Below are 17,128 nucleotides of genomic sequence, written 5' to 3'. Positions count from 1 at the left end.
TTTACAAAGAGGAGTGAATTATTCTCCCTCCTTACCGTTCCCTAATTGCTCTGTTAAGAATTGCCATATGGATTTACACTCAGTGAAACCAAGAGGATTTATAGAGTGGGGAAAGATTACAATGCATGTAATATTTTTTTTATTACGCTCTGTGCCCCCCCCCCCCCATCTCCCCCAAGGCCCCCCAAGGTCAAAGTGACAGCATCTTTTCCAACTCACCTCATGAACCACTTCTTCTCACTAGGGATGAGCTTTGAGTTCAAGTCGAACCCATGTTTGACTCGAACATCGTCTGTTCGGCCATTCACTGAATTCTGACATTATGGGCCGTTTGTGCAAAATTCGAGTGGTGTGTCTCGGCCCATAATTTGCTGCGTCATTGCAGTGCATTGCTGGCTGCTGATTGGCCAAGCATGCACTATGACTCGCATGCATTGGCCAATCACAACGCAGAAAAAACAGAGAGCCATATTTGGCAAAGGGTGGCTTTGGCCAATTATGTCTCAGGGGGTTTAGTACACGCCCCACACTATATAAGGCCGCCTGCATGGCGGTCTTGTGTAGTGTGTTGTGGCGGTGGTTAAAGACATAGAGAGAGAGAGACAGTGTCATTTAATTTGAGTTAGACTGGCGAGTCAGATAGCTTCAATTACAGTATGTAGAGGATATATATGCATCCCAGATGTGTTGTATATATATTTATACACTGTATTCAGTTTAGCTAGATCCGTTCCTGTTATTCTCTTCATAATATACTGACAGGCAGTATGCTTACTATGCTTACATGAATACAATTGCCGGTGTTCTAATACAAATACTGGCAGGGAGGTGCAGTATTTTGTTTTAGTGTCCTTTGCACAGTGTGCACCTAAAGCTTAACCTGAATACAATTGCCGGTGTTCTCATACAAATAAATGCGGGAGCTGCAGTATTTTGTTTTAGTGTCCTTTGCACAGTGTTCACCTAATGCTTGCCTGAATACAATTACCGGTGTTTTCATACTAATAATACTACAGGCAGGCAGTTGATTCTGCTAGCTGCAGTATAATCAGTATAAAAAAAAAAAAAAAATATATATATATATATATATATATATATATATATATATATATATATGTGTCCCAGCTTTGTGTAGCTACATTTCCCTGCAGGCCATTAGTATGTCTTGAAGGCTAACATGGAGAGGCAGACAGTCATGATCCAATTCGAGAGGGCAAGCAGGCTTTGTGTCTAGAGGCTACAGTGCTGGTCGTGGACACGGTGCATCCTCATCAGCACGGGGCTGTGGGACGCGCTTGTCCTTTTTTTTCGGCAGCTGGCCATGTTGAGCCACAACATGCTGAAGACTTGGTAGAGTGGATGACCAAGCCATCCTCATCCTCCTCATCCTTTCTCACCCAGGCTCAGGGTGCTTTGTCTGGCAAAGCAGCTGCCAACACGGCCTCTTCCCTTGGCTCAATGGCATCAGTCACTCCTTCCCTAACCCCACCATGTCCTCCTGAGGAGTGCACCGAACTGTTTGACCACAGTGTTGGGTACATGCTCCAGGAGGATGCCCAGCGTTTTGAAGACTCTGATGATGGTACCCAGCTAGAGGAAGGCAGTAACGTGAGCCCAGAGAAAGGGGGTGCCCAAGAAGGACAGCAATCTGGCAGTCATGTTTCCCCAGCTGCAGCATACTGCCAGATTTGCTCCAGTGATGAGGAGGGAGGGGATGATGAGGTCACTGACTCCACGTGGGTGCCTGATAGAAGAGAGGAGGAGGAGGAGACACATCTCCAACGAGGCAGGATGCCCACAAGGGGCCAGATTAAGGGCAGCACACTGACTGCATCACACTGCAGAGCTACGCATGTGCAGGGCGCTGCTGTCTCTGTGCATTATTCCAAAAGTTCTTTGATGTGGGCATTTTTTGAGACAAGTGCATCAGATCGCACCGCTGCTATTTGCAACATATGTCTCAAGCGCATCTCGCGTGGCCAAAACATCAGTCACTTGGGCAACACATGCTTGACCAGACATATCTCGACCTGCCATGCAGTTCGTTGGCAAGCATACTTAAAAGACCCACATCAAAGAACAAACCTCTCCTTGCTCCTCATCAGCTGGGATCTCCAACCCCACTATACCTTTAGTCCTCTCTAAAGGTGTAGAATTAGGTGTGTCACAGCCAAGTACTTGCTAGCAATCTGCTATCGGTACACCGAAGTCAGATTGTACCAGGAAAATTTCCTTGCCCCAGCTGCTGCACTGCCGAAAGAAGTTCCCTCCCAGCCATCCACATGTCCAGCGGTTGAATGCTAGCTTGGCAAAATTGCTAGCAACGGCTGACTTTTCAGTTGGTAGACTCTACCCCCTTCCTAAATGCCACTTTTTCTCACGGAAGGCAATTCCAGCTCTCTACCGGCATGTGGAAGGCAATGTCCTTGCCTCGCTGGACAGCGTAGTCAGCAGTAAGGTGCATATTACCGCTGACTGCTGGCAGCTTGGAAGGATGCAGCACAAGGTGCAGTAGTGTTGGAGGTTGTTCCGCCACCACGCCTCCAAAATTCTACTACTGGTGATTCTGACATACTTTTTTCCTCCACCCCCTCCTCTTCTTCTTCCTCCATGGCCTCTTGCTGTGCTTTGTCCTTGGAACTAGTGGTGCTCCGTAGGCGTTCAAGGGGCTATGCAAGTACGCAGGCAAAAAGATGCCATGCGGTGCTTGTGCTGATGTGCTTGGGGGACAGGAGCCACACTGGGGCAGATATTCTGTCAGCTCTTCAGGGGCAGGCTGAGAGGTGGTTGATGCCACACCAGCTAAGCCAGGAATGGTGGTTTGCGACAATGGCACCAACCTCCTCTCTGCCCCCCAACAGGGACAACTGACCCATGTGCCCTGTTTGGCTTATGTCCTTAACTTGGTGGTGCAGCAGTTCTTGGGCAGGTACCCAGGCTTCCCTAATGTCCTGAGGCAGGCCAGGAAAGTCTGTGTTCATTTCCGCCAGTCATATAATACCAGTGCTTGGCTGGCTGACCTCCAAAAGGAATTTAACCTGCCCAAGAACTGCCTAATCTGCATTGGCCATGCTGCAGCAGCTGCACACACAGCAGAGGGCCATCAAAGAGTACCTGTGTTACTATAGCACCAGGACAGGGTCAGAGGAGCTTGTTTTTTTCCCCCACACCAGTGGGCCATGATCAGGGATGCATGCACTGTCCTGTCACCATTTGAGGAGGCCACGAGGATGATGAGCAGTGACAGTGCATGCATCAGTGACACTGTCCCTCTTGTCCACCTGTCGGAGCACACACTGTGTGGAATAATGGACAGGGCACTTGAGGCAGAACAGAGGCAGGAAGAGGAGGACTTCCTTAACTCTCAAGGCCACCTTTATCCAGATAGTGTTCCTGTTGGCCTGTCAATCACACAGGAAGAGGATGAGGAGGAGGAGGATTGTGTCAGCATGGAGGTTAAGCCTAGCACTCAGCATCAGCAGCAGTCTTTAAGGGATCATTTACAGTCCCGAGAAACCCATGGACTTGTATATGGCTGGGAGGAGGTGGCTGCGGATCATGTCGTCCTTAGTGACCCAGAGGACTCCAGACCAAATGCCTCAGCTAACCTACGCTGCATGGCCTCCTTGATCCTGCAAAGCCTGCGGAAGGATCCTCATATTCGTCGGATGAAGGAGAGGGATCATTACTGGCTGGCAACCCTTCTTGATCCACGTTACAAGGGTAAGGTTGCGGACCTTATCTTGCCGTCGCAGTAGGAGCAGAGGATGAAACATCTTCGGGAGGCCTTGCAGAAAGGTCTCTGCAACGCGTTCCCAGAGACTGGGAGGTTACAAATTCCTGGTCCTGGACAATGTATTGCTGAGGCTTCGGTCAGTCACAGAAGGAGCCGTGGAGAAGGTGGCCATCTGACCGATGTGGTCAGATCTTTTTGTAGTCCGCAACCCCAAGGTATGATCGGTTCCAGCAACCATCGCCAGTGTCTGATTTACATGGTATAGGAATACCTAGGGGAAAGATCAGACTTGGACACCTTTCCCACCTAAAATCCTCTGGGTTACTGGGTTTTGAGGATCGATCACCGGCCAGAGCTTGCACAGTATGCAATTGAGCTACTGGCCTGTCCTGCATCCAGCGTTCTTTCAGAATGCACATTCTGTGCTGCTGGAGGCTTTGTAACTATTAAATCATAGTGTAGCGCTAAAGAACAAACTATTACATAGCAATATGTGATCATAAAATATTTTAACCAATCACAAAACTCATATAGTGTGCAAGAAATACACCTTAAGTGTATAATTCATAAGTGTATATAAAAAAAAGTCCAAAGACAAAAAATAAAAAATAATAAAAGTCTCTGTATAAACGTTGATCGAATCCAAACGTGAGATAAAGGTCACCATCCACCTTCCTTAAATGAGACTAACATGCAGACACCATGTGGTATTCCCGTCACCTTTCAAGATAGAGGCTTACCAGATGTAATAGACCCACACGAATCTACACTCGGAGGGTCACACAGGCTTGTGTACTCGTATACGAGATTTTTAGACGTAGTATTTCCAGGAAAGTAGCGAATCAGACTGGATGTCTCGGCTAGTTGACAAATCCTTCAGCAGTAAAATCCAACTCAAATAGTATTGAACCCATACAAAGAGAAAATAGGGGCCACAATAGTGTAATTCCGTTTAAGAAAAATATTTAATAAAAAGGTAATAAACTTACATGTAACCAAAGAATCAAGCGCTTAGTCAGTAAAAACAGTGCTACAGCAGGAGTCCCGACGCGTTTCGTCCTCCACAGACGTCATCTGGGGTAACACTCCACTGTAGCACACTCACTTTTATATCCCCCCTTTCAATCTGGGCGAAAATTCCATCTGCCTGTGTCACCGTATATTACTTCCGGTTTAAGATGGCGCCCGGCGTGCGTTCCACGCCTCGCTCTAATATTACAACAAAAATCCGCCAGCGTTTTAATGCCATAACACATGCGGAGTAAGCCGATAAATAAAATCAGCCTTAATCCACCTAGAAAGACAAAATACTAAAGATCTTCCCATCACACAAAGAAACCTCATATCCGGGTCATAGCTGAAATAATGACAGACGCCCAATAAGAGGACTGATCACACAGTGGGCGTATCACATTGCATAACCAACCTCACATCCGGGTCATGAGTGAAATGACAACACACGCCATACATGGGAGACTAATCCCGCGGTGGGCGTGTCCCCGATTAGAGCGTGAGGTTTCCAGACAACGGCGCTGGAACGCAACGTCCACAGGAAGCGCCGGTGTACCTGACGCCGGAAGTGACGTGGAAGGAAATACGTCACCTCCGGTCAAGGCACATCAAACATCAGAACTGACTCAACAGGAAATACGTCACCTGCAATCAACCACGGAGCGCATATATATGTTCCGGAACGCACGGCTCAAGAGGCTGTGCACTAGTATACCCACCTGTTCAAAATTGCAAAAAATACTGATACAAAATAGACTCAGCACAAAAAAATGGAAAATAGATATAAATAAATATAAATAATAATAAAAATAAAAAAATATAAAAAAATGAAGATGAAAAATCTCCTTATTTTAAGTAAAAACTTTAAATTGAATAGCACCTAGCAAACAACCAAAGGGTGCATTCACCAGGGACATGAATATATCACCCCCAAAAAAATTTTTCATTTTTCCTTCCTTTATATAAAAATATCCTTATACAGAACAATAATTTTTTATGTATAAAAAATCAAAGCCAGCAATAGTGTACTATATGTCTGAATGTTCATCAAACCAGTTAGCATTGACACATACGGCAGATGGAATTCTGTCCCAAAAGGATTTTTTTAAACATATTACATAGAAAGTATAAAAAACTAGGCCAAAGTGAAACATTGACAATATACACATTAACCATCATTAATAAAAGCATTAATATCCCACTCTATATTTAGGCCAAATGGAGAGTAGGATCGAATAGTATATATCCAATAGGTCTCTAATCTTGAAACACCTCGAGTCATAGCACCCCCTCTCCAGGGCGGTGTGTATTTGTCAATAGCCAAAAACTCGGTACCCGTAGGGTCACTATTGTGACATTCCCTATAGTGTTTCGGGACAGTATGTTTAGAGACCTTGCCCCTTATTAGAGCTATATGCTCACCTACTCTAATCGCAAACGTTCTTGTTGTCCTCCCCACATATTGTTTCCCGCATGGGCAAGTGATCAGATAAACCACATACTTAGTGCTACAAGTACAAAATGATTTTATAGTGTATGTTTTATTGGTTACTGTTGATGTAAACTCAGTTGTTTTTTGTCTTCCGGCTGTATTAAATTGGCAAACGCCACATTTTTTACAGGGGTAAAAACCTGTTAAGTTGTGAAAAAAAGATGGACGACAGGGTGGATTAATGACATTGGGAGCAATACGACTCCGTAAGGAGGGCGCACCCCTAAAGAGTACTTTCGCTCTCTCAGGTAACCTAGATCTAAGAACCGGATCACTTCTTAATACATCCCAATGTCTGTTTATAATGGTCTTGATTTGTTTATGCTGTACTGAAAAAGATGTAAGCATAGACCATCTATAGGTGTCATCCGATTCTTGGCGTGATTTCTCGACAACCAGGCTCTCCCTATTAGTACCGATAACTTTCTGTATCTCTGCATCAAGAACATTAGTGTCATATCCCTTATCCTCAAATTTTTGTTTGAGGGTTTCTGCCTGTGTCCTGAATGTGTCCAGGTCTGTGCAATTCCTCCGCAGCCGTAAAAACTGGCTCCGTGGTATCGAACTCAACCATGTTCTATGATGACAGCTATCGAGGGGAATAAAACTATTCCTATCCGTCGGTTTAAAATGCGTTTTAAACACAAATTTGTTATCTACTAACTCAATTTCTAAATCAAGAAAATTGATCTTAGAGAAACTCATTTCAAACGATAATGAGATACCCCTGTCATTACAGTTCAAATTCCTAAAAAATTCAGTTAGCGAATCCGGTGAACCACTCCATAGGAGGAGGATGTCGTCTATATACCTAGCCCACAGGACCAAAGAAGGGTTCTGCTGGGCATAGACGACATCCTCCTCCCACTTGGCCATAAATAGATTAGCAAGACTGGGGGCAAACTTAGCCCCCATGGCTACACCGCGTTGTTGTAAATAATACTTATCGCCAAACCAAAAATAATTGTGTTCCATAGCAAATTCTAGAAGTTCGATGAGATAATCACATTGGAATGGCGCCAAGGAATCTTCAAGATCCAAAAAATGCCGGGCGGCCTCTATACCCATCCCCTGAGGTATACAAGTATAGAGGGACGCTACATCCGCTGTAGCCAGAAGACATTGCTCATGTAGTACTAAGTCCTCAAGTCTCCTAATTGTAGCACCTGTATCTTTAAGATAAGAGGGGGTTTTCTTAACAAGAGGTTGCAAATAAAAATCTATGTAGCGGCCTATACGTGAAGTGACCGAATTTATACCACTCACTATAGGCCTACCAGGGGGGCTCACCAAATCTTTATGGATCTTCGGTAAGTAATAAATTACGGGAATACGTGGGGAAATAGGAACCAAAAAATTTTTTTCTTTATTATTCAAGATTTTTTGATCGTGACCTCTCTTAATAAGATCTATAAGTTGTTTTTTATATGTAATCGTAGGGTTGTTGGCAAGTTGCTTATAAGTACCTGGCTCATCCAAAATCCTGTGCATTTCCATTTCATATTGTTCCCTGTCCAAAATCACGACTCCTCCACCTTTGTCCGCTGGACGAATAACTACATCTTTTTGTTCACATAAAGATTTAAAACCATTTACTGAAAAAGTGGTTCTATTAACGCTTCTGGTGGGAAGTCTGTCCAAATCTTTTAATACTAAATCCCTAAATATTTTAACAGCTGGAACCGTAGATACAGGGGGTACAAATAAAGACGGGTTAGCCAACCCTGAATGTACGGTTCCAGATGTGGCCGCTGAATAATCTGTTCTGAAGGGATTGGTTGTCAAATACCGCTGAATATTAATCTTTCTGATGAATTTGTGTATATCAATAAAAGTATTAAATTTATTGAGTGTTTTAGGGGGTGCATATTTTAATCCTTTATCAAGTACTGACAGTTCGGCATGAGAAAAAGATTTCTTGCTTAGATTAAACACACCCTGTCCTACTAAACCCGCCTTCTTTTTCCTCCTTTGTACTCGCTCTCCGCCTCTACACCCTCTCTTGGGTCTTGATCCCTTTTTCGGATATGTGGATCCTCGCGAAAATCCTGACTCCTATAGTTAGTATTAGGTGGATTATACCCAGATGGTACATAGGTATTGTTCTTAATGTCTGGATCACGCAATTCTCTCAATGGGGAGAACCTATTATATGTAGGGACCAAAGTAGTATTATAGTATTGCGGTCCACCATAGTGGGGGTTGGGGGGAGCACGTCTAGGTGATGGAGAGTAATAAGAGGAGTCATTATACTCCCTATACTGGTGAGCATCATGATTATATGGACGTCCTCTATTGAAACCTCTACCACCTCTTTTTCCTCGATTGTTACCTCTTCCCCTCTGGGGATTATTGGGGGTGTGGGGGGTATAATGATGTACTCTCTGTTGGGAAGGGGGTGGACCCTCACACATCCCACTCTGTGCAACTTCACTATAAGACATAGGAGGCAAGGCAATCCTCTGCGAGGCACTAGGACCTCCGGATTGGGAACCATTAGTAGGTTGTGCATCTATGGCAGGTGTATTCTGAACAGATTTCTGCCAACCGAAGACAATACCCGTTTTATAATCATTAACATCTCTTGAGTACTTTTTCTGTTTCTTATATTTTTGTTCCCTGTCTTCTTTCTCCAGATGGTTTAACAAATTGGCAGAAAGAGAGTTATATTCCGGGGTGTCTTTAAACATCATCAGTTTATCTTTAATTTCTTTGATTTCTTTATCCAACAAGGCCATTTTACTGTTCTTCCTTGAAATCAGAAAGCCCAACAGATTAATTCCTGCCTCATTAAAGTATTTAAACCAGATATCCAAATCCGTTTCACCCTGTTGGGGGTTTACATCCCACCTTAAGCTTCTAGGGACCATATGTTCTGCAATGTATTGTTGCAGGAACACAAGATCCCACTGTAGGTGAAGTTCAGACGTCATGATATTTTTAAGTCTCATAAACATCCCACCCACCTCGGTGTTACTACCCGTAGCAACAAATACACCATCTGTGTTAACTTTGTGCGAAGCACGATATTCAAAGATATCCATACCCACGGTGAAGTGTGTAAAAAAAAAAAAAAAAAAAAAAAAAGGAGGCTTTGTAACAAATCACAGGGTGCGCCTGTCCACCAACTCGGTTGATTGACTGACCTTCATAAAAATGAATCAGTCTTGGATCACCACCAGCTACCAAGCACCTGATGCTGATGTAACCGAATAATTTTTTTTGAAATGTCAAATCCCTTAAAGAATGCCTATGCTGATGCTGAGTGACTGTCCTGTTATGCTGAGTGACTATCCTCTTCCTCCTCAATGATCATGCTGATAGCTTGTAAGAACATTTTTGGTTCTGTGCACCGCCACCAGTGGCTAAAACCCAATTTCTCAGCCCCTGTTTAACAGGGGCATGCAATTACAATTTTTGATGCAATATTTTGCAGGAGGGTTCGTTGCTGCTTTCAACTACAATATTTGTGAGTGGCTGCAGTGTTGTGGCACCAGCACCAGTGCCTAAGGCCCAATATTTCAGCCCCTGTTTAACAGGGATGTGTAATTAAAATTTTTGATGCAATACTTTGCAGCAGGGCTCATTCCTTCACTCCAACTAGAGTATCTGTGAGGGGTTGCAGTGTTGTGGCACCAGCACCAGTGCCTAAGGCCAATTTTTCAGCCCCTGTTTAATAGGGGTGTGTAGTTACAATTTTTGATCCAATACTTTGCAGCAGGGCTCATTCCTGCTCTCCAACTAGAGTTTTTTGTGCCCCTGTTCAACAGGTGCATATAATTACAATCCTTGATACAATATTTCACAGCAGGGCCCATTCCAGCGCCCCCCAAGAGTAACTGTGAGGACTTACAGTGTTGTGGCTGCAGCACCCCCACCACCAAAGGCCCAATTTTTCTACCACTGTTCAACAATGGCATGTAATTAAAATTCTTGATATAATAGTTCACAGCAAGGCATTCCAGCGCCCACCAAGAGTAACTTTCAGGGCTTACAGTGTTGTGGCAAAACCAACACCTTAGGCACAAATTTCTGCAGAGCATATAGGGCAGGCCCCTACTTTCAAACACCCAACTTACAAATGACTCCTACTTGCAAATGAAAGGAGACAACAGGAAGTGAGATGAAATCTACCCCTAGGAAGGGAAATTCTCTCCTGTAAGAGTTGATATGGGAAAAATGTGTCTCCTCTCCACTGATGCTTTATCACCAATCATTGTTTCACTAAAAACCCCAAATTTTCAAAAAACATTTGTCATTGGGACAGAAAGTGAGGTGAAATCTTCTGAAGAGGTGCACAGACGGCAAAAAAAAATGTTACAGGGGTGATAACTCTTCCCTATGTTTTCCAAAAAGCTTAAAAATAGATTTTTTGACTGGAGCTACACTTTAAAAATGTACCAGTTCAAAATTACAAACAAATTCTACTTGGCAACACACCTTCAGTCCCTGTCTTGTTTGCACCGCCTGTATACTGCTGTCCAAAGTATATAGGGCCTGGGGGCCCCACGCCTTTCCTTTTTTTTATTTGGGTGCGGGGTTCCCCTTAATATCCATACAAGATCCAAAGGGCCTGGTAATGGATTGCCATTTGTCATTTGTCTCACTGATTTTCATCCATATTGCCAGGACCAAACATTACATTAAAGCTGCAAGCAGTTTTAAATGATTTTTTATTCCTTTAAAAATGTCATTCTGTGCATGGACTGTTCTAAACATGGGAAACACGCGCCACTTTACAGGCATACTATAGGCACCCCCCAGGTACGATAGTTAAAGGAATATTTCACTTCTTTTTTTCACTTAAACATCATTGAAATCACTGCTCCCGAAAAAGCTTAAATTTTTACAACTTTTTTTTGCATTGATACATGTCCCCTGGGGCAGGACCGGGGTCCCCAAATCCTTTTTGGACAATAAATTGCATATTACCCTTTACAATTAGCACTTTTGATTTTGAATGTTCGAGTCCCATAGACTTTAATGGGGTTCTAAAGTTTGCGCAAACTTTCGGTCCGTTCGCAGGTTCTGGTGCAAACCGAACCAGGGGATGTTCGGCTCATCCATACTTCTCACCTTTCCTGTGCTCTATAGTGCGCCTATCCTATCCTTGTGTAAGTTCTATGTTGGATGGTGACAGTAGTTCCTCAGAACTGAGGATTGCTTCCTAAGGGAAGATCACATACAAAGCATTGGGTATTTTACTGCAGCCCAGACATAGCAACAGAGTGGTGGGAGAGCATGGCTGAATTATTAGTGTGTTAGCATGTGACATAAGACAGTGGTTCTCAACCCTGTCCTCAAGTACCACCAACAGGCCATGTTTTGGGAATTTCTCTTAGATAAAATAGCTGTCCAAAATACCAAGCCATTGACTCTGATTTAAAGCACCTGTGCAAGTTAAAAGAAAACCTGCAAACATGGTCTGTTGGGGGTACTTGAGGACAGGGTTGAGAACCACTGACATAAGAGATAGTCAAAGGTGTATAAATAATTTTTTTTAGTGTGATATTGGGTTGTTTCTAAATCTCCACACTCTTTTAGAAATCCTCTTTTCCACCTAAAACATATCAGAGGTAACCACTGCTGCTATCTAATAAACAAAAAAAATTGTTGTAGCGCTGAGCGTGGCGAAAAATTTATTTTCCTGACCAATTTGTTGGCCAGCATTCTGACCTCCTTAACCTGTTGCCGACCAGCTGCCATCATTATACTGTGGCAGGTCAGCACGTTCCCGCAAGCCGTCGTAACTATACACCGCTTCCTTTAAGTGGGATAGCAGGGCGCGCATACGCTGCACTGCAGGGGTGCTGATGCTCATGACCGGTGGTCACGATGACCGCTGGGCACGAGAGGCAGAACAGGGACGTGTGTGTGTAAACACACAAATCCCTGTTCTGTTCTGAAAGGAGATGCATATCGTGAGTTCCCAATAGCTAGGAACCATGATCTGCCATCTCCTATAGTCAATCCCCAGCCCCTACAGTTAGAACACACAGCCAGGGAACACAGTTAACCCCTTGATCTCCCCCTAGTGTTCACCCCTTCCCTGCCAGTGACATATATACAATAATCAGTGCATTTTTATAGCACTGATTGCTGTATAATTGTCAATCGGCCAAAAAATTTGTCAAAAGTGTCCGATGTGCCCGCCATAATGTCGCAGTCACAATAAAAATTTGCAGATCACTGCTATTACTAGTAAAAAAGTAATAATAATAAAAGTGCCATAAACCTATCCCCTATTTTGTAGACGCTATAACTTTTGCCTAAACCAATCAATATATGCTTATTGAGGTTTTTATTACTAAAAATATGTAGAAGAATGCATATCGGCCTAAACTGAGAAAAAAAAAATCGTTTTTTTTTTTAAATTGGGGGTATTTATTATAACAAAATGTACAGAATATTGTGTTTTTTTCAAAATCGTCGCTCTTTTTTTGTTTATAGTGCAAAAAATAAAAACCACAGAGATGATCAAATACCACCAAAAGAAAGCTTTATTTGTGGGAAAAAAGAACCTCAATTTTGTTTGGGTAAGGCATCGCATGAATGCATAATTGTCAGTTAAAGCGACGCAGTGCCATATCGCAAAAGGTGCTCTGGTCATTGAGCAGCCAAATCTTCCAGGACTGAAGTGGTTAAACAGTATATTTATCTTCTTGTGGGTTAGAGGGTGCACTTTAAAGAGATAGCCTTCTGCTAAAAAGACTCTGTCACTTTGACCTGGATGATCCAAGTGACTCTTTAACCACTTAACAACCGGCCCATAGCCGAATGACGGCTACAGGGCGGTTGTTTAACTCTGGGAGGCCGTCATATGACGTCCTCCCAGAATTCTGCTCTCGCACGCCCCCTGGGGCGTGCACTCGAGAGCATCCGTGACCGCCGGGTCCTGTAGATCATGGTAAACGGCCGGTCATCGTGGCTGTTTACCACGTGATTGCTCCGTCAAATGACAAAGTGATCACTTGTAAACAAACTGGCGTCATAACATGGCTTCTCCCTTCCCCTCTCTGTACCGATCGGTACAGCGGAGGGGGAAGAGATCGGTGTCAGCAGCGCTGTGGGCTGCATCTGCAGTGCCCACATCGCTGCTCACCAAAATGTAACCGCTCAATTCCCTGCCAATACTCTGCAATACTCTGCAATGCCAGCTAATACTCTGCAATACCCACCAATACTCTGCAATACCCGCTAATACTCTGCAATACCCGCTAATACTCTGCAATACCCGCTAATACTCTGCAATACTCTGCAATACCAACTACCGTATATACTCGAGTATAAGCCGAGATTTTTAGCCTCTTTTTTGAGGCTGAAAGTGCCCCCCTCGGCTTATACTCGAGTCATCGCTGTCTGCCCGCTCGATCAGCGTGTCGAGCAGACAGACAGCGGCCATTCTAGAATTCAAAAGCCGCGCCTCCGGCTCCGCCTTCGCCTGTGATAGGCGGAACACTGAATTTCCCAGCAGCCTGTGTTCCGCCTATCACGGGCATCGTCTCATCCTCGTACTACGGACGAGGATGAGACGATGCCCGTGATAGGCGGAACACAGGCTGCTGGGAAATTGAGTGTTCCGCCTATCACGGACATCCGATAGGCGGAACAGCAGTCAGTGGGAAATTGAGTGTTCCGCCTATCACCGACGGAGGCGCGGCTTTTGAATCCTAGAATGGCCGCCGACGAAGAGCTGAAGGACGGAGGCTCGGCTCGGGACGGGACGGGCCGGGCCGGGACGGGACGCAGGCTGGACGGGACGCAGGCTGGACGGGACGCAGGCTGGACGGACACAGGCTGGACGGACACAGGTAGGCTGCACGGACACACACACACACACACACACACACACACACACACGGATGCATGGACACACACACACACACACACACACACACACACGGATGCATGGACACACACACACACACACACGGATGCATGGACACACACACAGGGATGGATGGACCCACAGGGATGGACGGACACACAGGGATGGACAGGCATGTCTCACCCTCGGCTTATACACGAGTCAATAATTTTTTCCAGTTTTTTGGGGGTAAATTGGGGGCCTCGGCTTATATTCGGGTCGGCCTATACTCGAGTATATACGGTAATACTCTGCAATACCTGCTAATACTCTGCAATACCCGCTAATTAATACTCTGCAATACCAGCTAATACTCTGCAATACCTGCTAATACTCTGCAATACCCGCTAATACTCTGCAATACCAGCTAATACTCTGCAATACCCGCCAATACTCTGCAGTACCCGCCAATACTCTGCAGTACAATTCCAACCAATACTCTGCTATACCCTGCCAATACTCTGAAATACCCCGCCATAAATTGAAATACTCGGAGATACCCAGCCATACTCTGTGATACCCTGCAATACCCAGCCATAGACATCCCACCCCTTCCGCCGCCCTCCGGTGCTTCTACCGACTCGCCAATACGATCAAAGCCAGAATCTTTTATTTTTTATTTTTTATTTTTATTTCAGGCTTCCCAGCTTAGAGGTGAGATGTGGGCTCTTATTGACCCCATATCTCACTGTAAAGAGGACCTGTCATGCCATATTTCTATTACAAGGGATGTTTACATTCCTTGTAATAGGAATAAAAGTGATCAAAAAATTTATTTTTGCAGAAAAAAATGTCAAACTAAAATAAATAAAGTAAAATGAACAATGAGATTTTTTTTTTTAAGCGCCACTGTCCCCATCTGCTCGCATGCAGAAGCGAACGCATATGTAAGTCCCGCCCACATATGAAAACGGTGTTCAAACCACACACGTGAGGTATCGCTGCGAACGTTAGAGCGAGAGCAATAATTCTAGCCCTAGACCTCCTCTGTAACTCAAAACATGTAACCAGTAAAAAAAATTTAAAGCGTCGCCTATGGGGATTTTTAAGTAGCGACGTTTGGTGCCATTCCACGAGCGTGTGCAATTTTGGAGAGTGACATGTTAGGTATCTATTTACTCGGCATAACTTCATCTTTCACATTATGCAAAAATTGGGCTAACTTTACTGTTTTTTTTAGCACAAAATTGTTTTTTTTCCAAAAAAAAGCATTAGAAAAATTGCTGCGCAAATACCGTGCGAGATAAAAAGTTGCAACGACCACCATTGTATTCTCCAGGGTTTTTGCTAAAAAACATATATAATGTTTTGGGATTCTATGTAATTTTATAGCAAATAAATGATGATTTTTACATGTAGGAGAGAAATGTCAGAATTGGCCTGGATGCTCCAGAACGCCTGATGGCACTCCCTGCATGTTGGGCCTCTGTATGTGGCCACACTGTGTAAAAGTCTCACACATGTGGTATCGCTGTACTCGAGAGTAATAGCAAAATGTGTTTTGGGGTGTAATTTGTGGTATGCATATGCTGTGTGTGAGAAATAAACTGATAATATGAAAATTTTGTGAAAAAAAAAAGTAAAAAAAATCTTGATTTTGCAAAGAATTGTGGGAAAAAATGACAACTTCAAAAAACTCATCATGCCTCTTACTAAATACCTTGGAATGTCTTCTTTCCAAAAAGGGGTCATTTGGGGGGTATTTGTACTTTTCTGGCATGTTAGGGTCTCAAGAATTGAAATAGGCCGTCAGTACTTCAGGTGTGATCAATTTTCAATTGGCACCATAGCTTGTGGACTCTATAACTTTCACAAAGACCAAATAATATCCACCAATTTGTACTTATTTTTTACCAAAGATATGTAGTAGTATAAATTTTGACCAAAATTTATGAAGAAAAATTACTAATCTGCTGAATTTTATAACAAAAACGAAGAAAAATTCATTTTTTTACAGAATTTTCAGTCTTTGTTCTTTTATAGCACAAAAAATAAAAAACCGAGCGGTGATTAAATACCACCAAAAGAAAGCTCTATTTGTGTGAAAAAAAGGACAAAAATTTAATATAGGTACAGTGTTGCATGACTGAGTAATTGTCATTCAAAATGTGAGGGCACCAAAAGCTGAAAATTGGTCTGGTTATTAAGGGTGTTTAAGCGCCCAGTGGCCAAGTGGTTAAGGGCAGGTCAGATTTCCATCCGTGGAACCTGAGGGCACAATTGTTGGCACGCCAAAAACACCCTATTATTAGGATCACTGCTTTTACACAGAACATTTTATTATTGTATCAGCACTTACCAGTTATAAAGGACTGGGTAAATGGGACTTTTAGGATGCCCTCGTATAGTATGTAAAAAAGACATCCGATATCATTACATTTTTAATGCTTTTATTTATAGTCATCTAAAAATTGATCAATAGACCTGTAAAATGCATTGCATTTTGGCCTGGTATTCTTACCTGGTATAAAAATGATATCTATGTGTAAGTACATTCATTTGACACTGTTTCTGTTGCTGGTGGATAAAAAATGTGTGGCTAATATCTAGACACAGGGAAAATCTGCTTCTTTGTCTCTGAGCTTACTGTGTCAAATGGTCCAGTAAATCTGAGCTTGATTAAGAGTTATGCATTACTAAAGTATGTGTAAACCTAACCACTAAAATCTCATGTAAGCTTTACCATATTAATGCACTTACAAAACTTATTTTCAATATTTTTAAACATGCAGATTTCAATAAAATAATATTTGGTAATCCTGCCATGAAGATCCTTGCTCAGTCTCTAAGTGTCATAAAGTGGCAATCCTCTGTCCCTGTCTCGCAACTCAGCTCCTGAACTGTCACCCAGATGCGTGGGTTTCCTATGGTGAATACAAGTGGCAATTTCAATACACATTAAGCTGGCTAGACCAACTGTTGTCACTATCAGGAAACCCTCCCTGAGAAATGCTATCGCTAATATGCATGCAAGTAGATAGGAAGTACCTGTAGAGTTGATGCAGGAGGCACCAATTTTGGG

The sequence above is a fragment of the Lithobates pipiens genome, unplaced genomic scaffold, assembly GCF_037356315.1.
Source record: "Lithobates pipiens isolate NorthernLeopardFrog02 unplaced genomic scaffold, aLitPip1_a1.2 Scaffold_16, whole genome shotgun sequence".
NCBI lineage: Eukaryota > Metazoa > Chordata > Amphibia > Anura > Ranidae > Lithobates > Lithobates pipiens.
This window is presented reverse-complemented; position numbering follows the sequence as displayed.